Source organism: Phyllobates terribilis, unplaced genomic scaffold, assembly GCF_046119375.1.
Source record: "Phyllobates terribilis strain yellow unplaced genomic scaffold, ASM4611937v1 Scaffold_5__5_contigs__length_657084704, whole genome shotgun sequence".
NCBI classification, from domain to species: Eukaryota; Metazoa; Chordata; class Amphibia; order Anura; family Dendrobatidae; genus Phyllobates; species Phyllobates terribilis.
Window position 1 is genome coordinate 364,169,244 of NW_027362765.1, and position 18,930 is coordinate 364,188,173.

Consider the following 18,930-nt stretch of genomic DNA (forward strand, 5'->3'; position numbering starts at 1 on the left):
AGCTCCAACAGGACTGCACCGAGGAACGGAGTGTACCGAGCGCCAGCGCCGCACTGAGGAACGGCGTGTACTGAGCGCCAGCTACACCAGGACCGCACCGAGGAACAGCATGTACTGAGTGCCAGCACCACCAGGACCGCACCGAGGAACGGCGTGTACCAAGTGTCAGCTCTAACAGGACCGCACCGAGGAACGGCGTGTACTGAGCGCCAGCTCCACCAGGACCGCACCGAGGAACGGCGTGTACCGAGTGCCAGCTCCACCAGGACCGCACCGAGGAACGGCGTGTACCGAGTGCCAGCTCCACCAGGACCGCACCGAGGAACGGCGTGTACCGAGTGCCAGCTCCACCAGGACCACACCGAGGAACGGCGTGTACTGAGTGCCAGCAGACCTCACAGGGGCTTTATTATTGGGATGTTAGAGGGGGTGAGAGACGCGGCTGAGTTTAGATCCTGACATTTAACATCCGGGGACGATGTGGAAAGAGCAAAGAAACTGAAAAAGACGAGGATCATCTATGGATAATAAAAGCGCAGAGGGTCCGGCCCTGCAGAAATTAAACAACTATTTCTCTCCGTCCCTCCAAGACTCATCACACTGTCCTGGAGATACATGACTGCTCATCCTGAGCCTCCTGATTCATGAATAGAATACCAGCCTCACAGTGAAGACCGACAGACGGGATGGAAGGTGAAGTGTGAAATGATAAAATAATGCAGACACAAATTGGTGCCCTGACACCTGTAGCACATGTCCAGCAGGGCGGCGCCACTGGCAGAAGATGAAGTTCTAACACCCAATCTAAAGGCAGGATTTAATGACAAGCTGCAGGAGGAGTGTAGCGTTCTTGTATCCATCGTATGTAGCGCAGTACTACGCCCTCCGCAGGCGGCTGGACCGGTGCCAGGGGGCCTTAGCCCCCAGTTTTGGGGCGGCCAGATGTTTCTGATTACAATAGATGGAAAAATGATAACGGCCCGGACTTAATTAACCATTTCCCCGCTGCCCCAGGAACGCCCTGCAGACAAGGAAGGAGTTAAATGTGCTAATTACTGGGCTAATTAGTAGCTGGGAAAGCTGATGGGTATAGGGAGGGGGTGGGGGGCTCCGGATTAAAGGGAAACTAATCTGAAGCCATTAAGGTCTATAGGCAGAGCTATGATAATACAAGGACATGGACTCTCACCATTTATAAGATCGCTGCTTGCTGCCTGGAAATGGAAACCTATCCTGAGGGAATGTGAACAAGGTGGTTTCCATTCACTGACCGCAAGCATAGGGTCTATAGATGATCCGGGCTCCTTGGGGCCCCGAGCAGCATCTGGTTAAAAAGTACTATTCATTTACACAGAGGATATCAGGAAGACCCTCTGATAAGCCCCTCAGCCAGAGCTCATCCTCCAGGAATCTACTGGGAACGCGATATGGAAGCTTATCCAGTACTAGGCAGGGTGAGGATGATGGGGGTTACAGGAGAGGAAGGACCCGGCATCCTGGAATACCAGACGCTTATCAGTCAGTAAGAGGGCACCGCTCCCTGATCAAGAGTCCTCAGCTGCTCCTCCCTCAGATTGTCATTCCTGTGGAAGTGTCAGTCCTCACTGCAGGATGGCATTGTATACATGAACCAAGGAGCTCAGGATGAACTGATCTGTTGCAGAGCACAGAAAAACTTCTGAATGAGTGTGAACACATAGGGTTAATCTGCCCTCCCCCATCATGAACAGGAATGCTAAAGTTTCCCATTCAGGCAGGAAACAATAGTGATAATATATAGAGCAGATTCTACAGCAGCTCCTGCTGATAACAGGCGGGATACAGCAGGGGGCCGGCGGATGGGGTGACATGGGGAACGGAGGGACGGCGACCCCGAGGACGGCAGGCCCCGGGGACGGAGGGGCCGGCAGACCGCGAGGGCGGAGGGGCCGGCAGACCGCGAGGGCGGAGGGGCCGGCAGACCGCGAGGGCGGAGGGGCCGGCAGACCGCGAGGGCGGAGGGGCCGGCAGACCGCGAGGGCGGAGGGGCCGGCAGACCGCGAGGGCGGAGGGGCCGGCAGACCGCGAGGGCGGAGGGGCCGGCAGACCGCGAGGGCGGAGGGGCCGGCAGACCGCGAGGGCGGAGGGGCCGGCAGACCGCGAGGGCGGAGGGGCCGGCAGACCGCGAGGGCGGGCAGACACCGAGGACGGAGGGGCGGCGACCCCAGTTGACGGCAGACACCACAAAAAATTACCCATTACACCATTATTATCTCCACCGTGACCGCGGCCCAGGCCCAGACATCAGCAGCTCGGACCTCGGTTGTTACAATTAACAGTCTAAGATTTGCCAAAACAACAGTGTCAGCTGTAAAACATATCAGGGTCAGGGAGGGAGTTCAGCCTCCAGATGGAAACATCAAAGTTTCTATTCATTGAAAGCAAAAATACAAAAATCTAATAGTAAAACAAAACAACAGTCTGTTGAGAAATTGCAAAAGTCATTCTCCATTAAACAGTCAGGAAGAACCCGAGTCGTCCTAGAAGAGGTTCCCACTTCCGAGGGCCGGTGACCGCTTTATGTCAATGGCAGAAATATGTTACCTCCCCTTTATAGCCAGTCCTTACTGTCCTCCTTTTTTGTCCCGCCACTCTGGATGTGCACACTTTAGTCCTTGCATACTATTCATGAGCAAAAAAAAAAAAAAGGCTTTAAAAGCATCATCACGCTGCATCTGTGAGCGGGAACTGTGCGGCCCCGGGGAATAAACCACAGTAATCCACAATTACTTTATATAACCCACAAACTCTATTAATCTAAGTTCAGATGCCGAACCCTGTGATTAACCCCGGCCATGCCGAGGGTGGGGGCTGCGGCTGCAGAACTCTACAGAGGAAGCCTGACTTGAGATTTAAAAACACTTGCTGTGCCGCACCCAAAAACCACAAGACGACCGAGACGTCCCACATGTGACCTCAGAGCCGAGCCCGAGAGAGAGAGGGCGAGCGAGCCCGAGAGAGAGAGAGAGGGAGGGCGAGCGAGCGAGAGAGAGAGAGGGAGGGCGAGCGCGAGCCCGAGAGAGAGAGAGGGAGGGCGAGCCCGAGAGAGAGAGAGGGAGAGCGAGCCCGAGAGAGAGAGAGAGAGAGCGAGCCCGAGAGAGAGAGAGAGCGAGCCCGAGAGAGAGAGAGAGAGAGCGAGAGCGAGAGCGAGAGCGAGAGCGAGAGCGAGAGCGAGAGCGAGAGCGAGAGCGAGAGAGAGGGCGCGCGAGCCCGAGAGAGAGAGAGGGCGCGCGAGCCCGAGAGAGAGAGAGAGGGCGCGCGAGCCCGAGAGAGAGAGGGCGCGCGAGCCCGAGAGAGAGAGAGGGCGCGCGAGCCCGAGAGAGAGAGAGGGCGCGCGAGCCCGAGAGAGAGAGAGAGAGGGCGCGCGAGCCCGAGAGAGAGAGAGAGAGGGCGCGCGAGCCCGAGAGAGAGAGGGCGCGCGAGCCCGAGAGAGAGAGAGAGAGGGCGCCCGAGAGAGAGAGAGAGAGGGCGCGCGAGCCCGAGAGAGAGAGAGAGGGCGCGCGAGCCCGAGAGAGAGAGAGAGCGCGCGAGCCCGAGAGAGAGAGAGGGCGCGCGAGCCCGAGCCCGAGAGAGAGAGAGAGCGCGAGCCCGAGAGAGAGAGCGCGAGCCCGAGAGAGAGAGCGCGAGCCCGAGAGAGAGAGAGAGCGCGAGCCCGAGAGAGAGAGAGAGCACAACGTGACATCACATATAGTGCATTTATCTGACGATGAGGCCGACACCACACGTGGGAATTGGCCACATGCGGCCGTAGCTCTGACTGCTGGAGTTTGTCTGATAATGTCCTCCAGTCATGAGCTGCAGAAAAATGCCATTTTCTGCTATAAAATCAGTTAATTTGTGGGGTTGGATTAGGTCGGACCCTCCCGCTAAACTCGCCCCACTTACCACAACACCTTTAAAAACTGCGGAAAAAAATGTTGACAAAAAAATGCAATAGTTTTCCAGTGTAAAGTGTGTAATAAATCCCCATAGTGTGTATGATAAACTGATCTACATGAACAGCATTGTTTGTAATTGGAAACAGTCAGCGAGTTGGCTGTCTACCATCTCCATCACTACTTTTACAGTTTTTTTCTATATCAGATGAACGTACAATGGCAGGTGCAAGGCTGTCACTTCTGTTCTGTGCAGGGAATGCAGGGAGATCTCAGCTCCGGACGGTAACGCTGCATCTGTACTCTTTAGGTTACATCTATGTGTAGCTGTGATATAATGATTATCTGCATGTTCACTTGTGCTTTGGATGTGAGTGGAGTGGATGTCGCCCTCCGATGCTTTCATATAACCGGGATACAGTATGAGACCCCGCATATCCATCCTGTATCAGAGGCTTGCAGCTTTCCCGCTCTCTGCTTGCTGCCATGTAATGGGGAGCTTTACTTTCGGTGGACACAGTCGTCAGTCGTGCATTGGATGCAGGTGTTCAACTTGGGAGATGTCACCTGCAAACTCCTGCGCCCATTCTGCCGCATATACAGCGGTGGATCTCGGCTCCTGCGCCGCCTCTATCACAAGGCACAGATCTAATAACTGGACTGACGAGCCGCGGCTGCCGACATGTACAGCGAGTGTAGACCACGTCGTCAGTCATGCGGAAGACATAGGACCAACGCCGCTGTGCAGGGTCATCACCTCCAAGACCACGGGAGAAACTAAACCCCTCAATATATTGTGCACCCAGCACCCCACAAAATGTATAACATCCGACCACTTACCCAAATACGTTCCCAAACCCAGGAGGAAAGAGCTCAGCTCCTCTTCACCTACAAGAGAGAAGAAATCTTATTACAGTCCGGCAATTATCTGAGGACGACACATTGTAATCGTGTGACAGTACATATAACATTGCTGAAATATCGCAGGTATCAGCTGGAGAAAGAATACAGTGACATCTCTACAGATCACCGCGTCATGTAGACTGGGACAGAATCAGCAGTCACACCCCCCACCAGAGGGCGGGGCCAGCAGTCACACCCCCCACCAGAGGGCGGGGCCAGCAGTCACACCCCCCACCAGAGGGCAGGGCCAGCAGTCACCCCCCCCCCCACCAGAGGGCGGGGCCAGCAGTCACCCCCCCCCCCACCAGAGGGCGGGGCCAGCAGTCACCCCCCCCCCCACCAGAGGGCGGGGCCAGCAGTCACCCCCCCCACCAGAGGGCGGGGCCAGCAGTCACCCCCCCACACCAGAGGGCGGGGCCAGCAGTCACCCCCCCACACCAGAGGGCGGGGCCAGCAGTCACCCCCCCCACACCAGAGGGCAGGGCCAGCAGTCACACCCCCCACCAGAGGGCGGGGTCAGCAGTCACACACCCCACCAGAGGGCGGGGCCAGCAGTCACGCCCCCACTAGAGGGTGGGGTCAGCAGTCACACCCCCACTAGAGTGTGGGGTCAGCCGTCATCTCATCATTAGAAAGCAGGGTCAGCAGTCATCTCAGAGGGCGGGGTCAGCAGTCATCTCAGAGGGCGGGGTCAGCAGTCATCTCATTATTACAAAGCAGGGTCAGCAGTCATCTCAGAGGGCGGGGTCAGCAGTCATCTCAGAGGGCGGGGTCAGCAGTCATCTCATTATTACAAAGCAGGGTCAGCAGTCATCTCATCAGAGGGTGGGATCAGCAGTCACCCCCCCCACTAGAGGGTGGGGTCAGCAGTCACACACCCCCACTAGAGGGTGGGGTCAGCAGTCACACACCCCCACTAGAGGGTGGGGTCAGCAGTCACACACCCCCACTAGAGGGTGGGGTCAGCAGTCACACCCCACACACACTTGAGGGCGGGGTCAGCAGTCACACACCCCACCAGAGGGCGGGGTCAGCAGTCACACACCCCACCAGAGGGCGGGGTCAGCAGTCACACACCCCACACACACTAGAGGGCGGGGTCAGCAGTCACCCCCCCCACACACACACTAGAGGGCGGGGTCAGCAGTCACCCCCCCCCACACACACTAGAGGGCGGGGTCAGCAGTCACCCCCCCACACACACACACACACTAGAGGGCGGGGTCAGCAGTCACCCCCCCACACACACACTAGAGGGCGGGGTCAGCAGTCACCCCCCACACACAGTAGAGGGCGGGGCCAGCAGTCACCCCCCACACACAGTAGAGGGCGGGGCCAGCAGTCACCCCCCACACACAGTAGAGGGCGGGGCCAGCAGTCACCCCCCACACACAGTAGAGGGCGGGGCCAGCAGTCACCCCCCCACACTAGAGGGCGGGGCCAGCAGTCACCCCCCCACTAGAGGGCGGGGCCAGCAGTCACCCCCCCCACTAGAGGGCGGGGCCAGCAGTCACCCCCCACTAGAGGGCGGGGCCAGCAGTCACCCCCCCACTAGAGGGCGGGGCCAGCAGTCACCCCCCCACTAGAGGGCGGGGCCAGCAGTCACCCCCCCCCCACTAGAGGGCGGGGCCAGCAGTCACCCCCCCACTAGAGGGCGGGGCCAGCAGTCACCCCCCCACTAGAGGGCGGGGCCAGCAGTCACCCCCCACACACACACTAGAGGGCAGGGCCAGCAGTCACCCCCCCACTAGAGGGCGGTGCCAACAGTCACCCCCCCACTAGAGGGCGGGGCCAACAGTCACCCCCCCCCCCACTAGAGGGCGGGGCCAACAGTCACACACACCCACTAGAGGGCGGGGCCAGCAGTCACACACACCCACTAGAGGGCGGGGCCAGCAGTCACCCCCCACACCCACTAGAGGGCGGGGCCAGCAGTCACCCCCCACACACACTAGAGGGCGGGGCCAGCAGTCACCCCCTACACACACTAGAGGGCGGGGCCAGCAGTCACCCCCCACACACACTAGAGGGCGGGGCCAGCAGTCACCCCCACACACACTAGAGGGCGGGGCCAGCAGTCACCCCCACACACACTAGAGGGTGGGGTCAGCAGTCACACCCCCACTAGAGTGTGGGGTCAGCCGTCATCTCATTATTACAAAGCAGGGTCAGCAGTCATCTCATCAGAGGGTGGGGTCAGCAGTCACCCCCCCCACTAGAGGGTGGGGTCAGCAGTCACCCCCCACACACACCGTAGAGGGCGGGGTCAGCAGTCACCCCCCCCACTAGAGGGTGGGGTCAGCAGTCACCCCCCACACACAGTAGAGGGCGGGGCCAGCAGTCACCCCCCACACACAGTAGAGGGCGGGGCCAGCAGTCACCCCCCACACACAGTAGAGGGCGGGGCCAGCAGTCACCCCCCACACACAGTAGAGGGCGGGGCCAGCAGTCACCCCCCACACACAGTAGAGGGCGGGGCCAGCAGTCACCCCCCCACTAGAGGGGGGTGACTGCTGGCCCCGCCCTCTACTGTGTGTGTGTGGGGGGGTGACTGCTGACCCCGCCCTCTAGTGTGTGTGTGTGGGGGGGTGACTGCTGACCCCGCCCTCTAGTGTGTGTGTGTGGGGGGGGTGACTGCTGACCCCGCCCTCTAGTGTGTGTGTGTGTGGGGGGGGGTGACTGCTGACCCCGCCCTCTGGTGGGGTGTGTGACTGCTGACCCCGCTCTCTGGTGGGGTGTGTGACTGCAGTCACACCCCCACTAGAGGGCAGGGCCAGCAGTCACCCCCCCCACTAGAGGGCGGGGCCAGCAGTCACACACCCCACCAGAGGGCGGGGTCAGCAGTCACACACCCCACACACACTAGAGGGCGGGGCCAGCAGTCACCCCCCACACACACACTAGAGGGCGGGGCCAGCAGTCACACACCCCACCAGAGGGCGGGGCCAGCAGTCACACACCCCACCAGAGGGCGGGGTCAGCAGTCACACACCCCACCAGAGGGCGGGGCCAGCAGTCTCCCCCCCCCCACTAGAGGGCGGGGCCAGCAGTCACCCCCCCCCACTAGAGGGCGGGGCCAGCAGTCACCCCCCCCCACTAGAGGGCGGGGCCAGCAGTCACCCACCCCCCCACTAGAGGGCGGGGCCAGCAGTCACCCACCCCCCCACTAGAGGGCGGGGCCAGCAGTCACCCACCCCCCCCACTAGAGGGCGGGGCCAGCAGTCACCCCCCCACTAGAGGGCGGGGCCAGCAGTCACCCACCCCCCCACTAGAGGGCGGGGCCAGCAGTCACCCACCCCCACTAGAGGGCGGGGCCAGCAGTCACCCACCCCCACTAGAGGGCGGGGCCAGCAGTCACCCACCCCCACTAGAGGGCGGGGCCAGCAGTCACCCACCCCCACTAGAGGGCGGGGCCAGCAGTCACCCACCCCCACTAGAGGGCGGGGCCAGCAGTCACCCACCCCCACTAGAGGGCGGGGCCAGCAGTCACCCACCCCCACTAGAGGGCGGGGCCAGCAGTCACCCACCCCCACTAGAGGGCGGGATCAGCAGTCACCCACCCCCACTAGAGGGCGGGATCAGCAGTCACCCACCCCCACTAGAGGGCGGGATCAGCAGTCACCCACCCCCACTAGAGGGCGGGATCAGCAGTCACCCACCCCCACTAGAGGGTGGGATCAGCAGTCACCCACCCCCACTAGAGGGTGGGATCAGCAGTCACCCACCCCCACTAGAGGGTGGGATCAGCAGTCACCCACCCCCACTAGAGGGTGGGATCAGCAGTCACCCACCCCCACTAGAGGGTGGGATCAGCAGTCACCCACCCCCACTAGAGGGTGGGATCAGCAGTCACCCACCCCCACTAGAGGGTGGGATCAGCAGTCACCCACCCCCACTAGAGGGTGGGATCAGCAGTCACCCACCCCCACTAGAGGGTGGGATCAGCAGTCACCCACCCCCACTAGAGGGTGGGATCAGCAGTCACCCACCCCCACTAGAGGGTGGGATCAGCAGTCACCCACCCCCACTAGAGGGTGGGATCAGCAGTCACCCCCCCCCACTAGAGGGTGGGATCAGCAGTCACCCCCCCCCACTAGAGGGTGGGATCAGCAGTCACCCCCCCCCACTAGAGGGTGGGATCAGCAGTCACCCCCCCCCACTAGAGGGTGGGATCAGCAGTCACCCCCCCCCACTAGAGGGTGGGATCAGCAGTCACCCCCCCCCACTAGAGGGTGGGATCAGCAGTCACCCCCCCCCACTAGAGGGTGGGATCAGCAGTCACCCCCCCCCCACTAGAGGGTGGGATCAGCAGTCACACCCCCCCCCACTAGAGGGTGGGATCAGCAGTCACACCCCCCCCACTAGAGGGTGGGATCAGCAGTCACACCCCCCCCCACTAGAGGGTGGGATCAGCAGTCACACCCCCCCCCACTAGAGGGTGGGATCAGCAGTCACACCCCCCCCACTAGAGGGTGGGATCAGCAGTCACACCCCCCCCCCACTAGAGGGTGGGGTCAGCAGTCACACACCCCCCACTAGAGGGTGGGGTCAGCAGTCACACACCCCCCACTAGAGGGTGGGGTCAGCAGTCACACCCCCCCACTAGAGGGTGGGGTCAGCAGTCACACCCCCCCACTAGAGGGTGGGGTCAGCAGTCACACCCCCCCACTAGAGGGTGGGGTCAGCAGTCACACACCCCCACTAGAGGGTGGGATCAGCAGTCACACACCCCTACTAGAGGGTGGTGTCAGCAGTCACACACCCCCACTAGAGGGTGGGGTCAGCAGTCATCTCATCATTAGAAAGCAGGGTCATCAGTCACCCCCCCCATTAGAGGGTGGAGTCACTGTTCATCCCACCCTACCTATTAGAGGTTTCTGTGTTGCACTGCTAGAGGCCTGGATAAGGCAGCCCACTAACACTGCAGCCTGCACAGCTCCCCATCACGCCAGGATCACAGGACGAGAGGCTGCGCTCCATCACCTGCAGATTGCACCGCTCTATGGACGACTCTGTCCATTCGCTGCACCTTGGACACTGTGCACACACACAGCGGCGACCTCGGCCGGTCACTACCACCAGACACATGACGTCCTGCGTACGTGGTCACACGTGCAGCTGCCACCCACAAATTTCAGGATATGCAGATTTTTATTTAGTTACATATTTCTCTGTCTCTTTATATATTTTTAATTTAATCAATATTTTTTACCCGACTGAAAAACGTAAAACTAATGAAGTGAATATCCGGTTAATATTTCTGTATCTGCCGCCATATCGCCAACTACTGCGCTGCGGCTGAACAAGTTTTGACAAATTTATTCCCGGCTTACTAAATAGTAATCTTCAGATGTGAGCGTGGGCCGATCTCACGTAATTTCTCCACATCATTAAGGACTTACATGAGGCTTTACAGATTAGTGGAAATGACTACAACACTGCGATGGCCGCTTGTGCTGGAGATTACCAGGAGGGAGAAACAAGGGACCCTCGAAGCGAAAAGAAGCCCTGCTCCCCTAGTCAACCATTATAAAAAGTACCAGAGATCATATCTTCTACTCTAGTCACAGCCAAAGCTACATTTACTACTCTGAGCACTTAGCTATACGTCTTTCTTGGCTGTAGCTGTGCAATTATAATTTCAGCTCTCAGCGTGGCGTTTACATACAAGCAGAACTATGAATGCAGCTCTGGCTGTGACCAGAGTATAAGACAAGAAATCAACTTTTCTTTCATGGTATACTATATGGAAAGTTAAATGACAACCACAAAGTACCACAATGGCTGCCGTTACTGGTTGAGCATATTCTGCTCCTTTTTAGCCCATCAGAGCTCAAAAAGGAAAAACTTTAAACGCTGAAAAATCCAGCAAGTCTGAAAAAAAAAAAAAAAAAATCAGAGGACGAGTCTGTGAAATCGATCCCGACTCCCGGGAAGGCGGCAGGACGAGGCTGGAAGATGGAAATATTTTCCCTTTTCAATGGAGTTTCCTCTTTGTAAAAACCGCTCCCGGAGGAGCCCCACAAGCGTTATTATTACAGGCGGGATGAAGTGCTGAGCACTGGACACGGGGCCCAGGGGACAATAAAAACTTACTGCTAGAGGATGATCGATTTCCAGAGACGGAGAAACCATTAGATCCCAGTATGATAGCGGCCAGAACTGGACAGATTTCATAACACAGAGACAGGAATCCTAAATATCTCCGACCACATGAGATAACGGATACAAAGTTGCATCATTTCATGATGAAAAGTTGTCCAAGTTCTGTATCAGTTCCTCCCGGCTTCAGACCTCTGCTTGCTGTCACTCAGTAAGAAGCATCGTGATTTGCTTTCGATCTGTCCCATCCACGTGAAGAACACACAGGTGCCTGGCTCGTAACATTACACTCATCATGGGCGCCAACCATACGACCAGGACAGAAAACAATGACGCCTCCTGATGAATGACAGCAAGCGAAGAGCTTGAACAGGGTAAAACAAAAAGTCTTAAAAAGGGACAAATTCTTTATTGGGGCTGAAGCAACAGCCAGACCACCACAAATGCTCAGAATGAAGGGGGCCACATTTCGGTGATAAGGCACAAAGGGGTGCTCAAGGCCAGGAGCACTGCCAACCCCACAGCCCATGTCCACCGCGCCAACAATCATAGGAGAGCTCCTGTAAGGCTAATAAAGAAAGAGAAATGGGCCACACTATGCCAAATATCGCAGCACCCGGCACAGGGTGCGGAGCAGAGCCCGGCACAGAGAGCGGGCATGGGGCAGAGCCTGACACAGGGCGCGGGGCAGAGCCCGGCACAGAGAGCGGGCATGGGGCAGAGCCTGGCACAGGGCGCGGGGCAGAGCCCGGCACAGAGAGCGGGCATGGGGCAGAGCCTGGCACAGGGCGCGGGGCAGAGCCCGGCACAGAGAGCGGGCATGGGGCAGAGCCTGGCACAGGGCGCGGGCCAGAGCCCGGCACAGAGCGCGGAGCAGAGCCCGTCACAGACAGCGGGCGCGGGCCAGAGCCCGTCACAGACAGCGGGCGCGGGCCAGAGCCCGGCACAGAGCGCGGGCGCGGGCCAGAGCCCGGCACAGAGCGCGGGCGCGGGCCAGAGCCCGGCACAGAGCGCGGGCGCGGGCCAGAGCCCGGCACAGAGCGCGGGCGCGGGCCAGAGCCCGGCACAGAGCGCGGGCGCGGGCCAGAGCCCGGCACAGAGCGCGGGCGCGGGCCAGAGCCCGGCACAGAGCGCGGGCGCGGGCCAGAGCCCGGCACAGAGCGCGGGCGCGGGCCAGAGCCCGGCACAGAGCGCGGGCGCGGGCCAGAGCCCGGCACAGAGCGCGGGCGCGGGCCAGAGCCCGGCACAGAGCGCGGGCGCGGGCCAGAGCCCGGCACAGAGCGCGGGCGCGGGCCAGAGCCCGGCACAGAGCGCGGGCGCGGGCCAGAGCCCGGCACAGAGCGCGGGCGCGGGCCAGAGCCCGGCACAGAGCGCGGGCGCGGGCCAGAGCCCGGCACAGAGCGCGGGCGCGGGCCAGAGCCCGGCACAGAGCGCGGGCGCGGGCCAGAGCCCGGCACAGAGCGCGGGCGCGGGCCAGAGCCCGGCACAGAGCGCGGGCGCGGGCCAGAGCCCGGCACAGAGCGCGGGCGCGGGGCAGAGCCCGGCACAGAGCGCGGGCGCGGGGCAGAGCCCGGCACAGAGCGCGGGCGCGGGGCAGAGCCCGGCACAGAGCGCGGGCGCGGGGCAGAGCCCGGCACAGAGCGCGGGCGCGGGGCAGAGCCCGGCACAGAGCGCGGGCGCGGGGCAGAGCCCGGCACAGAGCGCGGGCAGAGCCCGGCACAGAGCGCGGGCGCGGGGCAGAGCCCGGCACAGAGCGCGGGCAGAGCCCGGCACAGAGCGCGGGCGCGGGGCAGAGCCCGGCACAGAGCGCGGGCGCGGGGCAGAGCCCGGCACAGAGCGCGGGCGCGGGGCAGAGCCCGGCACAGAGCGCGGGCGCGGGGCAGAGCCCGGCACAGAGCGCGGGCGCGGGGCAGAGCCCGGCACAGAGCGCGGGCGCGGGGCAGAGCCCGGCACAGAGCGCGGGCGCGGGGCAGAGCCCGGCACAGAGCGCGGGCGCGGGGCAGAGCCCGGCACAGAGCGCGGGCGCGGGGCAGAGCCAGGCACAGAGCGCGGGCGCGGGGCAGAGCCAGGCACAGAGCGCGGGCGCGGGGCAGAGCCAGGCACAGAGCGCGGGCGCGGGGCAGAGCCAGGCACAGAGCGGGCGCGGGGCAGAGCCAGGCACAGAGCGGGCGCGGGGCAGAGCCAGGCACAGAGCGGGCACGGGGCAGAGCCAGGCACAGAGCGGGCACGGGGCAGAGCCAGGCACAGAGCGGGCACGGGGCAGAGCCAGGCACAGAGCGGGCACGGGGCAGAGCCAGGCACAGAGCGGGCACGGGGCAGAGCCAGGCACAGAGCGGGCACGGGGCAGAGCCAGGCACAGAGCGGGCACGGGGCAGAGCCAGGCACAGAGCGGGCACGGGGCAGAGCCAGGCACAGAGCGGGCACGGGGCAGAGCCAGGCACAGAGCGGGCATGGGGCAGAGCCAGGCACAGGGCGCGGAGCAGAGCCTGGCACAGAGAGCGGGCATGGGGCAGAGCCCACAAAACAGAAAGAGGGTCAGGGCCATTAAATATAGAGTGGGATTCTGAGCGGAATATTACATTACACTACTTATACCTAAGAGACACCGCAAGAATTCACACCCTATTTATGCCAGGGTTAAACGGGCAACTTATGCCAGGAATTCCGGCTGGCATTTAAATCTGGAATGTGGTGCAAAGGATTCTGGGACTACAGAGCCACCCGCTCTGCAGCCGGGAATAGTCACTGGTCATTGCGAGGCTTCCTGGGGTAGGATCCACAATCTCTATTTACTACAGAAATTACCAGAAGGACAATTCCTCAGACGCCCAGCGCCTGCTTTATTGGGGCCCCCTCTGCATAACTAAGTAATCCAGACACAAGTATACCCAAGACCCCCATTGAATCCTTCACCACCAAGACCACCACCAATTAATTTCAGAAGTTGCTCAAGACCCCAATAAAGCCAAGATCCCCATCCAATTCTACAGCAACCAAGGAGATCAATGAATATGCAATCAATGGCATGCAATGAATAAGGACATCTGTCAGAAACGCGTCAGCGCCTGTGTAGAATCCAAACTAAGCTTTGTGGATTTTAAATCGACCTTAAATAAAGAAGAATTTTTAACAGGACCCTTTGCTGGATTTCATACATTTTTTCGGGGTGAAACCTTGCAGTACTACAGGGCTTTCCAGGCAACATGGCTCCCTTTAGCCATGGACAAGCTGATTTGTGGACCATGACGGGTCTCTCAATTTTTGATGAAAGAGATCAAGACCCTCATTAATTGGTGAAGCCCATAGTATCCTCCAATACTGGATGGGACTCATGACCTTGGTGGGTTCTCAAGTGGCACCATAAACCAATTATTTACTCAATGTACTGGGGGCACGCAAGAAACAAACTGAACACCTAATGAAAAAATGGCACCATGGGCACCCCTCATTCATTGTTCACCCCACCAGGACCCTCATAATCCTGAAGCACTGGAAGGCATCGGGATACTGAACTAATTTAGCGTCTATCGCACCCTCTAGTTCGGCAGAACTGGGTGACTCTTGGTTCTGCGGTTCCAAGTGACTGCTGTAACCACAGGTGTCCATGAGATGCTTTACCCTTCCAACAAAGTAGGAGCAATCAGGTCTGAACCTGCAACACAGGAGAAGCCAAGGACACCGAACAGAAGGGACCACCCATTCATAGGTTTCAGTGGGTGCTCAGGTACCAACTTAACCCCAGAGGCGCATCCATTCCTGCATCAATGAAAAGAACTCAAGACCCTCAATGCAAACAAAGGGCACCACCGATTATAAGATATAATAGTTACTCGGGACCCCGGTAAAACACAAGAGCCACATCCAATCCTGAACCTGGATGCAACAGGCTCAACTGACTGGTTCTGCAGGGTGCCCCAATCATGCCACCACTGCACTGAGCATGAACCCCATTACTGCCCCCTTTATCTGATGGCAGAAAGTAATAAGCTGTTTGGGTGTTCTACCCCAATATAACCCCATATCTCAGTCACGGACAGATTTCCCTTGCAGAACTGCATTGTTTGCCTCTTGAATGATTTACAACACAAGTTTCCGGCAGATCCAGCCTCTGTCAACCATAAAAGCCATCAAACACAGACATGTAACCTGCTGATCCGCACAACAATGAGCGGAGGGGCTGCACAGATCAGGGATGGACGGAGCAGGAGTTTCCTGTCCTCTTGGACACTGCCGCAGATCATACAGCTGGGACCTCGCCTTGTGTTATGCTGTAAGTAAATGAGGCATGTTCTCCCCGCAAGGATGAAAGTCAATGGAAAGAAAACCCTACGAGGGTCAATGGACTTCACCTCGCTCCAAGCAAGCTCTTGTTTTATGTCTTGGCGTCCCACGTCACCCTCTCAGAACATAATACTCTGCCTGGCTTTACATCCTGAAGGTGTGGGACATCTCTGTGCAGCCTCATCAGGTTTCCATGAGTAGAAGGGAGTAAGCACAAGTGTGTGCAGCCTTGAGGGACAGTCTCATGTATGGCAGACAACGGCAGCCAATTCAGTACATACAAAAAACATGGGAAAGGAAGTCCGCACATCAAATAAAGCAACCGGTCAATCATCTATCAGACGTTTCAGCTCTGAGAAATCCTTCCATAGCTGTTGGCGGATCAGCAGCGATTCCTCCCAACGCCCCCATATACATGCACGGCGGGCTCAGCAGAACACATGTTCTCAATGGGGAGAGGGGAATAAACTGCTGTCAGGAGATATCTGGCCAATCTCCCATAAAACCAAAGGATGGGTCATACTGCAATCCAACATGCCCAATCCTCCATAAAACCAAAGGATGGGTCATACTGCAATCCAACATGCCCAATCCCCCCTAAAAACAAAGAATGGGTCATATTGAAATCCAACATGACCAATCCTCCATAAAACCAAAGGATGGGTCATACTGAAATCCAACATGCCCAATCCTACATAAAACCAAAAGGATGGGTCATACTGAAATCCAACACGCCCAATCCACCATAAAATCAAAGGATGGGTCATACTGAAATCCAACACGCCCAATCCTCCATAAAAACAAAGGATGGGTCATTCTGCAATCCAACATGCCCAATCCTCCATAAAACCAAAAGGATGGGTCATACTGAAATCCAACACGCCCAATCCACCATAAAATCAAAGGATGGGTCATTCTGCAATCCAACATGCCCAATCCTCCATAAAATCAAAGGATGGTTCATACTGAAATCCAACATGCCCAATCCTTCTCCAGCATTACTGCCATCCAGGACTCTCTCATAGACAGTAGTCGTCTGATCCCATAGAAATTGCAGGGTTCTAATGATTTTCCTCCAAGTCCAGGGTCACCTTTCAATCTATTTGGTCCCAGCATGTGGTCTTCTAGCTCATGTTCCATGGTGTTTTACAGGCGTCTCCTCAAATTTAGTTTCCATATTGGTGACCAGTTGGTTGGGCGTACCCGCCTTGTATCCCTCTGGTCCTCTCGCTTTTCTCTGCATCGACCTTTTCTAGAAAACAAATAACAAGTTCTGCCCAATATATAAAGCTGAGGAGTTCCCCTTTAAGTTGTGTTACTGAAGTCCCGAACATCAGGCCATAGAGGAAACGTCTTGTTTTTAACACAGTGACCTGTGACATTGATGTTTCCGAGTCCCGGTTTGGTTGGAAGGAGGCAGATGACAGTAAAGTGCTGTGAGAGCCAGCTGGCGAGAGCAGAATGGGCATTTGTTGGGACGGCCGGCCCTTCTCCCATGGACACCTGGTTTCCCTTCTTAAACTCTTCCTGATTCGCTTCCTGCGGGCGACTTCTTAGAAAGGCCAAATACAAACTAATGATTGTTGTGAATGTGCGAGGGGAGAGCGTATACACAAGGATGGAAGATACAGAGATTTACTATCACCCCGGGACCTCAAAATCTTAAAATGACTAAACTATAGCCACAAAATCACAGTCTCAGCCTCTAAATACCTAAATAAATGCAGAAAAAAATCCACATTTGCCACAAAGTTTTAAAAGTATAAAACCAAAAGCTAAAGAGGCGAATAATCCTACAAACATGACAGAGTAATCCCACGGAACGTGCGAGACCATCCCTACAAGAGCGCCGGAGACGGGACACGAATACGGCTGGTATGGGACCATGCTGGAAAGAATCCGCGACCTTTGTTTTACATCTAACCTTCAATAAGCAGATCCCATGAAAGCCGAGCTCTCCGAGGGGTCGAGAACTCCGTGAGCAGAATGTGAAGTGGAAACATTAAAAACAGGAACTTGGAGCGCTGCATTAAGGGAGAGGCGGTGACCTGGTGCACGCCGCACCCCGAGCCCCACTATGATGACCTGGTGCACGCCCCAAGCCCCACTATGATGACCTGGTGCGCCCCGAGCCCCACTATGATGACCTGGTGCACGCCGCGCCCCGAGCCCCACTATGATGACCTGGTGCACGCCGCGCCCCGAGCCCCACTATGATGACCTGGTGCACGCCGCGCCCCACTATGATGACCTGGTGCACGCCGCGCCCCACTATGATGACCTGGTGCACGCCGCGCCCCACTATGATGACCTGGTGCACGCCGCGCCCCACTATGATGACCTGGTGCACGCCGCGCCCCGAGCCCCACTATGGATGACCTGGTGCACGCCGCGCCCCGAGCCCCACTATGATGACCTGGTGCACGCCGCGCCCCGAGCCCCACTATGATGACCTGGTGCACGCCGCGCCCCGAGCCCCACTATGATGACCTGGTGCACGCCACGCCCCGAGCCCCACTATGATGACCTGGTGCACGCCGCGCCCCGAGCCCCACTATGATGACCTGGTGCACGCCGCGCCCCGAGCCCCACTATGATGACCTGGTGCACGCCGCGCCCCGAGCCACACTCCCATCAGCTGAAACCTATACTACGGCCATTACGGAGCTTCAAGCTTTCCCTTCTTCACACAAATGTTTTTTTAAATTATTTCTTTATTTTGTAAAATAAAAGTCACAGGGACGAAGGATGACCTTGAGATGACCACTTCACTTCCTTCTACGCCTTTTACATCATCTTGGATCCCTAAATGGCCACCAAGACCGTATCCAAAGGCATCGAGAAATCAGCCTTCTGTGCCCCATTCTGTTCCCTCCTGCTGCCCCCTCTGTTTCCAGTGTCAGTCTTTGCCGATCTATTCATGATCCAGGAGGACCAGGATGAACAATTAAAAATCCCCCGTGCAGAATATGGATCAGTAAAATGATAGACTGTGAGCCCTCGCGGGCAGGGTCCTCGCTCCTCCTGTACCAGTCGCTGACTCGTTTTGTTAAGATTATGTAAATGCTTTTGTTATGTATATCCCTATCACATGTAAAGCGCCATGGAATAAATGGCGCTATAATAATAAATAATAATAATAATAATAATGATAGTGCTGGAATAGCAAAGTGTGGCAAGAGGCCGCTCACCTCCATGGCCATCATGGCAGCAGACCCAAAATCTGTGCTTTGCATCTGCTCCAATCCAGGAGCCCAGGGTGCGAATCACAGCTGACAGACTAGCCTCAGGCACCAAATGGTTAAATGCAAAAACACATCAATGAAACTCAGGCACAGAGGGACAAGGTGACCCTGTCCCATCCTGGCATTAACCCTTACACGTCCCATCCTGGCATTAACCCTTACGCATCCCATCCTGGCATTAACCCTTACTGGTGTCAGATGAGTGAGGGGCCACAGATGCAGAAATTTGGCCTTTGAAGCGGGGAAACCAGTTCTGAGCCCCGGGCAGATGTGACGTACTGACACCCTCCACTCCGGGAACAGGACGGACTGGTTCCAGCCTCGGTTACTTTAACACTTCCTTGATTGCAAGCTCTGCAGACTACAGGGATGGTGACCTAACTTGCTCTTAAGACCACAATAAGTAAAAGAGAAAGTGAGCAGTAACGAGCGCAGTCCTGTGGTGTCCAAAACCCAAACCTCTGGGAGAGACTCCCATCTCAAGT

At 58.0% G+C, this 18,930-nt stretch overlaps 1 protein-coding gene across 5 annotated transcripts in view; it reads right to left on the reverse strand.

Annotated features, from left to right (window-relative positions):
* The window catches only part of ADD3 (adducin 3), a 67,275-nt gene that overhangs the window by 32,356 nt on the left and 15,989 nt on the right, over positions 1–18,930 (reverse strand). For all 5 annotated transcript variants that reach the window (XM_073684748.1, XM_073684749.1, XM_073684746.1 and 2 more), the window contains one exon: positions 4,755–4,802. The gene's annotated coding sequence lies outside the window, so the exon portion shown is untranslated. The remainder of the gene's footprint in view (positions 1–4,754; positions 4,803–18,930) is intronic.